This window comes from Dipodomys ordii, unplaced genomic scaffold, assembly GCF_000151885.1.
Source record: "Dipodomys ordii isolate 6190 unplaced genomic scaffold, Dord_2.0 Scaffold4, whole genome shotgun sequence".
In the NCBI taxonomy this organism is placed as follows: Eukaryota; Metazoa; Chordata; class Mammalia; order Rodentia; family Heteromyidae; genus Dipodomys; species Dipodomys ordii.
In genome coordinates, this window is record NW_012267220.1 from 36836985 (window position 1) to 36851172 (window position 14188).

Sequence of the window (14188 nt, forward strand, 5' to 3'; positions counted from 1 at the left end):
GCACTACCACTTGAGCCACAGCGCCACTTCTGGCTTTTTTTCTTTTTGCTTATGTGGTGCTGAGGAATTGAACCCAGGGCCTCGAGCATGCAAGGTAAGCGCTCTACCACTGAGCCACCTTCCCAGCCCTGAAATTTTTATTTATAGTTAACCACTAAAAAGCCTGAAGTAGATGTGTGGCTCAAAAGGTAGAGTTCATGCTTCAGAACTGGCATGTCTATCAGCACGCACACACACACACACACACACACACACACACACACACACTCTGCACGTATAAAAGCTCAGAGATACACACTAGAAAAAAATGAATGTGCTGTAGTAAATTAAAAAGAAAATGTGACCAGTGACCAGTACTTATCTTTAGGACAAGACTTTTACAGCTGTCTACTCTTAAACTGCTGGACCCACTTTGACCATTGAATTCCTAGAAGTTGATGACTTAATATTTTAGTGTGAAGATAGAAAACAAGACCCTTTCAGATCACAGTAAAGTCAAACTTTTAAAAACATCATTCTAGTACTTACTACTAAATATGATGTCAAGCTCTTACACCTGGTCAAGACAAGTTAGTTAATTGCTACTGACAAGCCTAGCAGAGCCTGAAGACATTACAACTTACAGAAGAAAGAAAACCTAGCCAAATGTAAACAATAGTAGAGATGGCCAAAATTAGGCCTGACAGAAAGAGGTGAGTGGCCGGATGCTCTCCCTTCTAAGTCCCCAGGGGTGCTCCATTCTGACCAGAAGACTAGGGCAGAAAAATGACAACACATCCCAACAATTCTCTTTTCCAGTTCCAGCTGCCACTTTAATTTCAAGTCAGGTCTACAGCAATTACTCTTTTGTAAAAACCCCTTTTAGCAAAGGGTTGTAACTCCTAACCTCCCACTATGTTAACTATGCTCTTAGTTTTCAGAAAAAAGATCAAAAAAACAAAGACAAATGAACAAAGGAATAAACAAGAAGAAATAAGATTGGTCCGGATCTTTAGAGATTCACTCATTTCCTTCCTACAAATGTCACATACGTGTGCATGCAAGTGTGTGCAATCAGACACAGACACAGACACAGACACACACGAATGAATGGTCAGAAGAAAACTTTAGGAACCTGCTCTGGGTTACAGAAATCACTTGCTTATGAAAAACAAAGTTCAAACCATAAGCCAGGCCAACATATGGATAGGAGATTTCTGTCAGTTTCTATAGACACTTTGGCACTTTAGCCCAATTGAAAGTATATTAAGTTCAGTCTCTATCTAAGGCTCTGTGTCCAAATCAACCTGGTAACAGACTCTAGTTCATTCTAGACCCAGGCTCAGGTGCAGACTCGAGAGTGAGACCCTTAAGATAACCCATCAAACATGCTTTTCTTATTTGTCACTGTACAAAGTAAGTTGGAGGGGGACTACTTGGAGGGGGACTACTGTTTTTGCTGAAGATGTTATTAAATAACTAGAAGACTATACTACTACCCTCACATAACCTGATCAAAGCCATATGCCACAGGGATATCCTAGTGGCATTTGAAAGAAATAACTTGAGAGTCAGGACTCTCTTTAGAGGGTTCCCATTTTCAGTAAACACAAGGAATGTGTCCTGTACAAGGATCTATGCTTTGGTGACTTGTTCCTTCCCGTCATCCTCATCCCTATCCCTCAAGATATTTCCTTAGGTCTATTGCATATGGCTCAACCACTCATTACTTTGCACTTAAGATGCTGAACTATGGTCTCTTTCCAAGTTCAAATGGATAACCCTGGAAGTACTATTTTAATTTGCTGTAAAAATATGTTGGATCCCAGATGCCTTTCTTTGCTCTCCAAATGCTACTCAATCTGACACCCTGGCCACTTTGAGATCAGTCTTAAATTCATTTAAGATCCAGAGTAGCAGTGAGCTTAGACCCTTATAGCCACCTTGAGTACTGCAGAATTAACCTTTATCAATCAATCAATGCCACACATCAGTTTGTGTGGGTCTCTTTCCAAGAGATAACACCTCAATTTTTTTATTAAAAAAACAGTATGTGCTGATATAAAAATTTGTAAATGCAGAAGGAAAAGACAAACAAGAAAAAATGATACTTGCCTACTATTACAAATTCATCTGGCCAGACATTACTTATATGACCCACCCCTTTTGCCCCCAAGCTACCACCAGTTTAAAAGTCTCCTTCTATTCAGTAGGCCACATTTTTCTTTCAGAAACATATATGTGCTTTTTTTCCCCCCTTCAACAATAGGGCTATAAATACATAATATTTAGGAACCTGCTAGTTTTACTCAATATACATCTGTTATTTCAGTTTTTTTGTTTTTTGTTTTTTTTTTTGGGTCCGGTCATAGGGCCTGAACTCTGGGCCTGGGCGCTGTCCCTCAGCATTTCAGCTTAAGGCTAGCGCTCTACCACTTGAGCCACAACGCCACTTGCGGCTTTTTTCTTTTTGCTCATGTGGTGCTGAGGAATTGAACCCAGGGCCTCATGCAAGCAAGGCAAGCGCTCTACCACTGAGCCACCTTCCCAGCCCCTTCTAGCTTTTTTTTTTCTCTCTCAAGATTGGTACTCTACTGCTTGAGCCATACCTCCACCTCTTTTTTTTGGTCCATCATAGGGCTTGACCTCTGGGCCTGAGCACTGTCCCTGAGCTCTTCACTTCAAGGCTAGCGCTCTACCACTTTGAGCCACAGTGCCACTCATCTGTTATTTCAGATAGGCTGCCTAATGTTGCATTATTAGTGAACACAATACATCATTTAACTATACATTGTTATTTTAGGAATATTTTACAGAATTAGGTAATTTTTGCATAATCTATTTCCTTCACATTTTTTTCCAACAAAAAAATAAGAAAAAAACGTTTAGACAAACTATTTAGCTACTTTCCTTCTAATGGTACAAGTGTGAACTATTAATAAACTGATTTTAGTTTTCCAAGGAAGAAATATGAAGAACAAATGGCTATTCCATAGTTTCTCTCTGCACAGAAATAAAAATAGCCTTTGGGGATGGGACTAGCCAGATGCCCTTCCACTGAGCTACATTCCCTAGTGCTGACCATGGCCTTTTGACTGCTAGCATTAAGAATTTGATTAAATGTACATTTGGAATTTTTCCCTATTCAATATTTTGTCATTGCAGTTTCACAGGTTAGGTTTTAAATAAATTATTTCTATTCAGGAACTAATTCACTGTTTAAAAAATCAGCCCTGGCTGTGTGCCAATGTCTCACACCTGTAATCCTACCTACTCAGGAGGCTGAGATCTAAGGATTGCAGTTGAAAGCTACACCAGGCATAAAAAGTCTGTGAGACTCTTATCTCCAATTAACCACCAGAAAGTTGGAAGTGAAGCTGTGGCTCAACTGATAGAGCATCAGCCTTGCATGAAAAAGCTAAGGGACAGTACACTGGTCCTGAGTTCAAGCCCCATACACAAACAAAAAAATCTGCTGGATTGGTGAGAATACATATAGTGTGCAACCATTATGCTCCCACAGTGCTATATATTCTGAAAGATGTTGATTTGTATAAAGTACAACTCCATGCAGTTTGATGTCTGAAAGGTCAGTTTCCTCAAATATAAGATCCAAGGACTGAATATTACCATCATAAATGTACTTGCTACTTTGACTTGTCTCCTTACAAGGCAAAGCAGAATTTATGCCAAACTGTCTGCACCTGTCTTTTCTCACTTTAGGGACTTTTTCATACTCTGACAACATATGATTAACTAAGCCTATAGACGACAAAGATTCTACCTGTGCAATTTTCAAATGTTAAAATAAGAGGGCCACAGTTCTTTGGCTAAGGGAGGACATGATTTTTTTTTGGACATAGCAGTGTGTTAACTTGTATGATACTTTTTAAATCGTGCTGGCAAAAATGTGTCCTCAGATAACCCTTTTTCTGTGTATCACAAAAAGCTTTTATTGTATTAAATGCTATACAAATAGACACAATCTCAGTGGTTTTGTTTCAATCCAAGGTAATTCCTCACAAAAAAGCCAAGAAGAATAAATAAAAGGGCAAAAATATCACTAAATTATGATGCATTTACATGATGTGCGAAAGACCAGTATTGTTAGGGAGATGAGGAGATAGGTTTAGAAGTCACTGTTTTCATGGGAAGAGTAAGAATTGCCACCTGCCTGAGTGTCTAGATAACTCACAACATGGGAAAGAGATTCCTGCTTGCCTTGGACATAAAAGGAATAAATCTACGTTTTTTGTACTAGTTGCCTCTGATGTGACTCATTGGCTATTTGCTGTAGAAATGGATATTGACATTGCTGCCCTTCCAGCAGAGATGCCATGAACAAACAATACATTATACATTTAGGGTTTTTGTTGTTGTTGCTCCTACTTCTAGAGTGTCAGATGGCAAAGTTGATGAATGGTCCCTGAAGGTACACTAAATCACCTCACCCACTAATTCTTCTCCTCCAGAGGAAGTGACGGATTTGGTGAGGTGGGGAGAGTCATACTACCTCCTCAGGCTACTCTCTTCTGAAATGCCCTTCATGACTGTGTCAGAAATCTGTGACCTAAAATGATAGCAGGCTAACATCAAGGGTCAAGGGATAGGCTATTTTGATTATTTTCCAGATCTGCCCAAATTTCCCTTCTGGTGGTTATGATAAAGCTCAATGGGAGGGGAGAGTCTATACTACAACCCTGCTAAGACAGAGTAAGCTATATTTGAGAGTGAAATACTACTATTCCCACACTATCTCACTGGATCCTAATTTTAAATGGTAATGTCAGAGTTGAGGATGTGGCTCAGTGGTAGTGTACTTGCCTAGAATGTATGAGGCCCTGGGTTCCAATTCCAACATTGCTGGAAATTAAAAAAAAAAAAAAGAAAAGCAGGTATTAATCTTAAATTGCTGAATTCAGGAAAATAATTGCAAAATGTTCTTGGTTATTAATCTCTAAGTGACAAAAAGAAATCCAGAGCAAAGTGAGAGCTAGAGGGGATTTTAAGAGGTCATTTATCTCCTGGCTTCAGTGATAATATTGAAAACATTTCAAATAAATATAAACTCAGGTTTAGATAATTCCAGGGAAAACTCCACATTTAACAGAATCCAAACCCCCATTTTTAATATTTTATTTATTTGAATTTTTTGTATTGGTACTGGATTCAAACTCAGGACTTTAAACTTTTGGCCATGGCTAGCACTCTACCAACTTGAGCCACACCTCCACTTCTGGCTTTTATTTTGCTGGTTAATGGCTCAAGTGGAACACCAGCCTCAAGTGAAAAAGCCAAGTAAAAGCACGAGGCATAGTGGAGTGTGGCTCAAAGTGGTAGAGCGCTAGCCTTGAGCCAAAGAACTCAGGGACAGCATCCAGGCCCTGAGTTCAAGCCCCACGACTAACAAAAAATACCACTGCAAAAAAGCATGAGGCAAGCTCTAATACCACTGCAAAAAAGCATGAGTTCAAGCCCTAATACCAGCAAAGGAAAAAAAGAAAAGTCTGACCTGGCTAGCTTTGATCTTTGATAATCAGATCTCAGCATCCTGAGTAGCTAGGATTCCACCAGTGCTGGGCCAAATCCAAGTGTCCCTTTTCCTATCTCATCTATTGATCAGAATCACTTTGAAAATTGTTAAGAACATACTCTTCTGCCCCCTCCCCATTTCTGAATTAAGGATTTGGGGTGGACCTGGGAACCTGCATTTCTCCAAAGTTCCCAGTCAGTGTGAATGCTGAGGGTGTAGGGTCATACCAATGGTACCACTGTCCTGACCTGACTCTCTTGTTCTTCCGGGAAGCAGACAATAGCTAGTCATCATCAGTGCACTAAGGGCCAGACACTTGAATAACAATTCAAGGTCCCTCAGTCATCTTTTTTCTCTTCTCTAGGCTAATAGAAGTTCTCTAACCTCTTATTATCGGAATCATTTTCTAACCCTTTAATCATATTTTGAGGTTCTTTATTGAGGCCTCTCCAAGATTCTTTTAGTTGTGGAGTCAACTGGCTGTGGCTAGTACAGAGAAAAGAGTGATTCACAAATTCATATGATATGCTCCTATATATTAATCTCCAATAGCTACACTGGCCTTACTAGCCCGTCTGAATCCTGTCTTCTGACTCCTTTATGAGCTGCAATAATGCTTTGGAGATCTTCATAAATCTATCTTCTGAGAAGCTCAAAGCTCTTGTTGAACTAATCTAACAATTGACTTGACATTCTAGACCAATTCAGGGCAAGGTAACAACAAGCTCAACCACAAATCAGTTCAAGAGAAAAGAGAGGATCTGCAACAGAAACCCAGATTTACAACTTAGTATCATTTCATAGAGAAAGCTCCCTCTTTATTTTGAAGGTTTGACCTGAAGTTCAGCCCATCACATGACAAGAGTTTCAGGTACAAATGAAACTTCTGAACTTCCCTGTGGGACAGTGACACGAACCGAAGGTGGTAGACAAGGCTAGACAAGGCTGGAGGTCGGATTCCTCTGGGGAAGCAGCCTCATATCCAATCTGTCCCAATCCTACCTGCCCCAAACCTAGATGAACAGAAAGCTCAACTCACTTCACTCTCTCATTTCCTTTTCTCTCTTTATGTTCTTTGTCAGTGTAGTTCCAGTGAGTTGGGAGCCATTTTCTGGATGCTGCTGAGATTGAGCATGTGAATTGTGAGTGGAAACTATGTTCTCTTTGTGTACTATATGTGCTTGGGGATGTCTGATACATTCTATGATAACATGATTCCAGTGCTTCCTGAGAAATCTGTACTCTTGGGGGTGGGGGGGACACATGTTTATATATGAAATAGGCAAGGGTGAAGGCTATTCTGCCCACAATGGAACCTGAATGTCATACAGCCTCTTCTAGCCAAATTGTTTTCTGAAAAAGAATAATATACGGATGTGATCACTGAGCATTCAGTTCCAAACCAGAAAGCAATCTGTTATATAACGTTGTTCCTATATAGTCACATAGACAAGTTGCCTATTAAAAACCTTTACCTGAGCCAGCCCTGGTGGCTCACGCCTGTAATCCTATCTACTCAGGAGGCTGAGATCTGAGGATCGAGGTTCAAAGCCAGCCCAGGCAGGAAAGACCCTGAGACTCCTATCTCCAATAAACCACCAGAAAACTGGAAGTGGCACTGTAGCTCAACTGGTAGTGTGCTCGCCTTGAGCTGAAGAGCTGAGGGGCAGCGCCCAGGCCGAGTTCAAGCTCCACTACAGACTAAAACAAAACAAAAAAACCTTGACCTGGGGGCTAGTGTGTGGCTTACTGGTATAGTGCTTGCCTGGCATGCTTGAGGGCCAGGGTTCCACCCCTAACAAAGCAGAAAAAACAAAACAAAACAAAACAAAAATCTACTTGTGGATAAAGAGGACTCAGATTAAAATTCTGCTTTTCCAAAAAATTTTTCAAAGCTGCAGAATAGAGTAATTACAGTAAAGCAAACCTATAGTTATCTGCAGTTACTCTGTTGAAGTCCTGGGTCTTGGCATTTGGAGAGTAAAACTAGGGTCACAGGAAGGCAGCCAGTGAAAGCAGTAACCAAAGACCATAAGGACAGAGGTATACAATGCAGTGGGGGCACAGTACTGCCAGTACAGCAGTACACAGCACCTGGGTAGAAGTTGGAGGTTCTGGAGCCCTCCCTGCAGGTTTCAAGTCTGGTCTTATTTCTTGGCATCTGGACTCTCCATTTGTGGCTGTGCTGATTGAGCTCCCTGTGATTGTCACATTCAAGGTCACAAGTTGAGAGCTTCCACCCACAAGGGAGCCATGACAAAGATCACTTCATGGAGTAACCAGCTAAGAAGTACCAAAGGGAGTCATGGAACCAGTGAACACTGCAATCCAACACTGCCATTTGGACTTTAAAATGATCTCCTCTTTCTCTCCCCTGGATCTCACTCAAACAGCACAAAAATTGTTAAAAACAAATACTCAGAATGTGTTTATGCACGTTTTAGCAAATGGTCCTAAAACACATGCTTCCTAATAGTAGAGAAGCCTACAGAAATGTATTAACTGTTAACTTAAAACAGGGGCAAATTCTAATCACCTTTTTTTCTTGGCCGAACTAAAAACTACAATCAATCAAAAGAATTTTAGCTTAAAAATGAAATATAAAAAAAACATAGAAAAAAAAAGAGCATACAACTACAGTACACTGTGAAAATACTCCACTAAGATTCTGACAGCATCTCATTAGCAACTAAAAGAACAAAGACGGCTTGGTTCTTTGGATAAAGTATATTTTATGAAACACCTATTAGAACCTAGTTCCTTTTCCTGCAGAAAATGACATTTGAGACTTTTCCATTATAATTAATCTGGACTAAAGATTTCAGCTCAATAAAAAAAAAACAAGCTTTAAAAAAAATTTTCTTTCTAAAAATAGCCTAGGAATTCAGTTCTATTTTCTTTTCTTACATTCTTCTCCTACTAAATGTACCAAAGAAGCATTTCTTTTCATTGTTGACAACTTACGTCATTTGTACTTAAAATGAGACAATACATAAAAATAACAAAGAAGTCTTTAAATAAAGTTTTGCAAAATGAGAAAATGATCTTGTTAAAAAATTTTCATTAAAATCAATATTCCTGAAGCTGATATACTTTATATGCTAACTTTTTTTTGGTTCTGTATTGTAAGCAAGCTGATACCAATTTAATTTAAAATATTCTATATGAAAATCTTTAGTTTTCTTCAGTCCAAACTAAAACTTCTTAGATTAAGAGTAGTTAATAGAGACTTTCATAGCTTTTGGGCGATAATTCAACTTATCAGGAGACCCTTTAAATTAACTCTCTAAAAATTTTCTCCAAAATTAATTTCTGTAAAGTGTTTATCAGAGTATTTGGGACTATTTTTAGACATGGAATCCTCTTCATTAAGGCTGTCCATCTATATATTTAGCATTCCATGCTCGACAGACTTTCAACACCCTGTACCCCTTCGGTTATCAGAGAAAATAGCGCACAATGTTTACAGGAACCATTTCTATTTATCAAATATTTTAACAGATAAAATAAGTATTAAGCTACAGATTACTTCTGCAAAATAAAAATAAGAAAGAGTCATATACATTCTCTGGGTAAAGCTGAGTAAGACTGGATTCTAGCAGGCATACATATACATAAAAAAAATCTTGTGCCACATTCTGAGATGGCCCTAAAACACCAACTGTAAAGTTTCCAGTTTTCCCAAGAGATATAGGAGAGTCCCATTAGGAAGTTCACGGTTCAAAGAAACAGAAGTCTTAAAAATTCCCCCAATACTTACAAGTAGCTTTAAAGGGAATGTGAACCACAATTCTTCAGAAGTCTGCTCTCCCAATCACAAGCACAATTTGAAGCCTAAAAAATAGATAACCTATCACATCAGGCCCAGAAGTCACATTTCAGCTTACTAACTTCTACTTGGGTAACAGTTTTACAACTCATAGAACAAACCCTGGCTAAAATTAACTGCAGCCAAGCAGCAGGCAGGAACACGCTGGTTTGTATCATGTGTGCCGGGATTTATTCACTAGGACAACATGGTGTCCTCTTAATGGGAAATTTGGCCAAGGGGCGTGCCCTGGTGAACAATACATAACATCATGATTATGCTGATTACTGAAGTCAGTCCAATAATACTAACTTCTTTTAAGTTGGTTTTGCAAGTACTGACAAAGAGAAAGAGCTTTCTCACAGCAGGCAATCACTTGCTTTTTAAGCACATTCAAGTCAGACCAACTTTGGCAACAAGGTGGCAGTACTGCTTGCTCTTCATAAGGAAAAGCAAAGCAAAGGGACATTCTGTCAGATTATTTGAACGGTGGGATCAGAGGTGGTACTCTGTGAAACTCAATTGGCACCGAATCTATGTCCCAATGAGTCTCTTATAGAGTACCACCAGAAAAGGTTATTTTTTTTTCTTTACAGACAAGGAACATTGAACCCACTTGCTCTATGGCTTTGTCCTGTGTTCCTACTAAGGAGCTGCTATTAGGATACAGGTTCACTAATAAATCACAATTGAGAACAAACAGCTCAAACACTTACAAAAGGTATTATACTTGGCAACAAGCATTCTGGAGGGCATTTAACTGCATGGTGCCTAGAACTGGCTTTTACAGGTAAAAGACCATCCTCAATACTTTAAGCTCAAGCTAACAGCAAAAGACTCCAAGAATACAGCTGAATTTACAAAAACACAATGTAGAACACTACATTCTTTAAACAATAGAAAAATCCTCAACAAGTACAACTTAAAAGCACAGAACTGCCCAGAACTTACTATGCACGGCTCAGGTTAGTTTGCCTTAGGCATTTCAATTTTGATAGCATGCTTTGTACTCATTGGTACTTCATGAAAATTACCAAAGCCCCTGACAAACATCAATTGAATCTCCAAATAGCTCTGGGAAATTCTCTTCCTTTTAAGCAGACATAAAGTAATTCAACACTACTCACTCCTAAAGCCTCTAGGATATACCCCCATAGAACTTTTCAGAACTGTTTGTTTTCCTATTTTTAAAATGCTATGTGTTACTCTACACCTCAGAACATTTATTTGTGTGTGTGTGTGTGTGTGAAATTATAACCTGGCTTTTTTTAAAGGAACATTGTCGATCTGAGATATGCATGCCCCAAATGGCAAAATGGTTAGTTTATGTTGGCATAAGCTGGTAATCACCAGCATGGCCCCCTCTCCAGTTATTTACAAAGCTGTAGCTTGCATTTCTGACATCCCACGCTCACTACCCAGCCTCAAGCCACTGCAGCCAACAGTCCACCTCTGCACCAAGGCAGCGCGTTTGTACTCAATGTCATGGAGCCAAAGTCTCTGGAAGTGGACATTCTACTCTGTCTACAAGGAAAAAGGTTGGCACTAATCAAAGAGGGCTGACCTCTAATTAATATGATTATTCTTAGTAATCCACAGCAAATCTTGCTCTGGAATTCCTAATGCAAAAGAGGACATTGTGAGGTTACTTTTAATATGATTATCTTATGTCAGAGTTCAGCAGAGAAGTCTCTAAGCATGGATGTTATTTCTGTCCTAATCCAGTAAGAAAAAACAAACTTGCTAAGTCCATAGCAAGTGCATAGGATTTTTGGTTAATATTTAACAGCTCCTATATCCATTCTACAGAAGTAGGAAATAGACATTTTTTTAGTTCCTCCTATGTCAAAAAAAGCTGTTTCCTCCAACAGCAGCCACACCTGTTTGAAATGCCTGAACCAAAACATTCCAAAGAAAACACTGCATCTTCCAATTTACATTAGTCATTGTGTTGCTTCTTTTCATTATAAAAAAAAAAAAACAAGAGTCCACAGTCTTTTTGTTCCAAGTCCACTCATGACACTAGGAAAAATCTAGTATCATTAAAAGCATGGTAAAGTTCTCCATTTGTTCTTACCATTTGTGTGGGGGTGGGGGATGGAAGAAGTAGACAGCACTATGCAAGTGAAGGCAAGGATCTATGACACTTTCATCCTACCGGTCTGAGAAATTTTGAAAACACTATTTTTGGCTGGACATGGTGGCTCACACTTGCAATGCCAGCTACTCAGGAGGCAAAGATCAGAAGGATCTTGGTTTGAGGCCAGCCTGGGGTGGAGAAAGAGTAATACCCTTATTACAAACAATAATCTAGGTATGATAGTGTACAACTGTGGTCCCAACTATCCAAGAAATTCTTGGTAGGAAGATCATGGTCCTGTCAGACAATGCCAGACAAAACCCCAAGACCCGGGCTGGGAAGGTGGCTCAGTGGTAGAGTGCTTGCCTTGCATGCATGAGGCTCTGGGTTGGATTCCTCAGCACCACATAAGCAAAAAGAAAAAAGCCGGAAGTGGCGCTGTGGCTCAAGTGGTAGAGCACTAGCCTTGAGCTGAAGAGCTGAGGAACAGCACCCAGGCCCAGGCCCCACGACCAGACTCCCCCCCCCAAAAAAAAACCCAAGACCCTAGGCATAAAAAGTTAAGCTAAAGCAAAATGGAAAGGACGTGAAGCTCAAGTGGTAGAACAACCGTCTAATAAGCACAAAACCCTGAATTCAAACCAAAGTACTACCAAAAGAAATGACTATTTTTATGAACTCATGCTAAACAATTCACTTGGATACTAGTCTTCTAGAGCAGCTAGACAAGTAATTGAAAATATTTTAGATAAAATTAATTTAAATAATATATTTAGCTCAATGCAAGATACTATCAACATGCAATGAATACAAAAATCATTAATAAGATAGCTTACTAATTTTTGTTTGTACTTGTATGTCAGATTGACTTTGTATTTACAATTACGGGGTGTTTCAAGTACTCAGCAACCACATGGCTTAGTGAGTATGATGTTAGGCAGCTCAAGACCAGTAATTTCTTTCTGGCAAGTTTCTAGACATGTACTCAATGCACATATATGTGGACATAGTTCCCTTACATATACTCAGCAGAACACAACGTCAATGTTGGAGATAGGAAGATGAAAAGCATAGTTTTTGTCCCCAAGGATTCAAAGTCTAGAGGTTTTATACTCTTAAGCTCTGACATAACATAAAATGTTTAGTATTTTCTGGAGTGGTAATTTTCTTCATAACTTTATAAAAAAAATAGCCTGTAATCCAAAAACATGAAGAGACCCAAGGCTTTTCTGGCAGCTAGTGGGAAATAATGGAAGGCTAAGGGAAATAGAAAGACAGAAGAGGTTATTTAGAAAGAAATGACTGAAAGGGTGTGAAAGCACCCAAAAGAAAGGAAAAAGGGAAGAAGAAATTTTTTATTTCTAGGCATGAGGCCAGGTTTCATAGAGTTCATTATTTAGTACAGTGTGGGGACATATAAAAGGGACACAGCTCTTGTTTCTGAAATGAGTATTATTTTCTATTGAAATGTAAAAATAGATGTTCTGGAACAACAGAAGATTCTACATTTTATTTTGGAATTTTAGAAGTTTCACAGATCATAGAGAGGTCAATTATTAAAACATATCTAAATAGCCCATCAGGAAGTTTCCCATTCTGAGCTATATCTTCTAACTAGACCTGGTGATTTGATCCAACTACTGATGGTCTCTATGGTTCCTAGTTTCTCAGATGATGGCATAAATATTCATAGCCTTGAAAAAAATGAATGCTTAAAAACATAAATCCATTAAAGAGGAAATTCTCTGTATGGTAGCTATGGAGTCAGAAATACCTGGGTTCAAAATGCAGTGCACGGCTACCAGACATGTAAACTCAGGTACCTGACTCATCTCTATTTCCTCCTCTGTAAAGGGGGACAATAATGCTGACATGAAAGGACAAAGTGAGAATTTAGTGAGGTGACACAGACTATCCACTGGCACATGGTGCACAATAAATGGCCATGCCCATCATGACCTCAGCAATTCCATCACTGGCTCAGTACTTGCTAAAGATTAATTTGGGATATTTACTGAGTGAGGATTAAAGCCTCCCTACTTTTATAGCTCTAGGCTTCAAAAAATCAGAAGCTGAAAGGAACTCTAAATGATTAAGCATTTCTACACAGCAGTCTACTTAATTTTTCTCTATTATATAACCTATGTCCCCAAATTTGGGATACTGACTAGAGAACACATAGAGACTGCCTACCGTGGTACACTTTGATGACAAGGCTCTCATTTGTTCCTGATGCTCATATACTTACCTTGGGCAGTTCCTTCCTACAACAGTTCTGGGCAAACAGAGATGAGAGCCTTGAAATGTGCTGGCTGGCTGGGGCTTGCCCTTTCATGCTGCTCTCTGTAATCTTGAAATTGTTGGAGGAAGCAGCCCTGGCAGACCTATCTCTTCAACCAGTCAAGAAGAATGGGGGAAGAGAAAGGGCAGCAAGGAGTTGCTGACTCCTTATACCTGTTGACCTACTTGATGTATGAATGAGCCCCATCTCCAGGGCCTCAAGCTCTATAAAACTCAAGTTGCTAGTTCACAAAAATGATCAACTGGGAAAGCTCAAACCCCAACCACCTAGGGGACCTTCAGAATTATGAGTCTCCAGGCTAGCCTTGGACTCAATTTCCTCCTGCCTTAGCCTCCTGTATGCTAAGATCACAGGTATGAGGTTCCATATCCAACTGCTGGTTTAAGCCACAGCTATTCTGTTTGAACATGTAAGAACATGTAATCAGTGAACGTGTAAATCAGTACCAATTTATATATATATATATATATATATATATATATATAT

The 14188-nt window shown here is 39.3% G+C and overlaps 1 protein-coding gene across 3 annotated transcripts in view; it reads right to left on the reverse strand.

Moving 5' to 3' along the window:
• Positions 1-14188, reverse strand: part of Slc20a2 (solute carrier family 20 (phosphate transporter), member 2) — a 124923-nt gene that overhangs the window by 65826 nt on the left and 44909 nt on the right. The window contains exon 1 of one of the 3 annotated variants that reach the window (XM_013025754.1): positions 9273-9318. The exons of the other annotated variants lie outside the window; for them this stretch is intronic. The gene's annotated coding sequence lies outside the window, so the exon portion shown is untranslated. Of the gene's footprint in view, positions 1-9272; positions 9319-14188 lie in introns of those variants that run through there. 3 annotated transcript variants of the gene reach the window in all.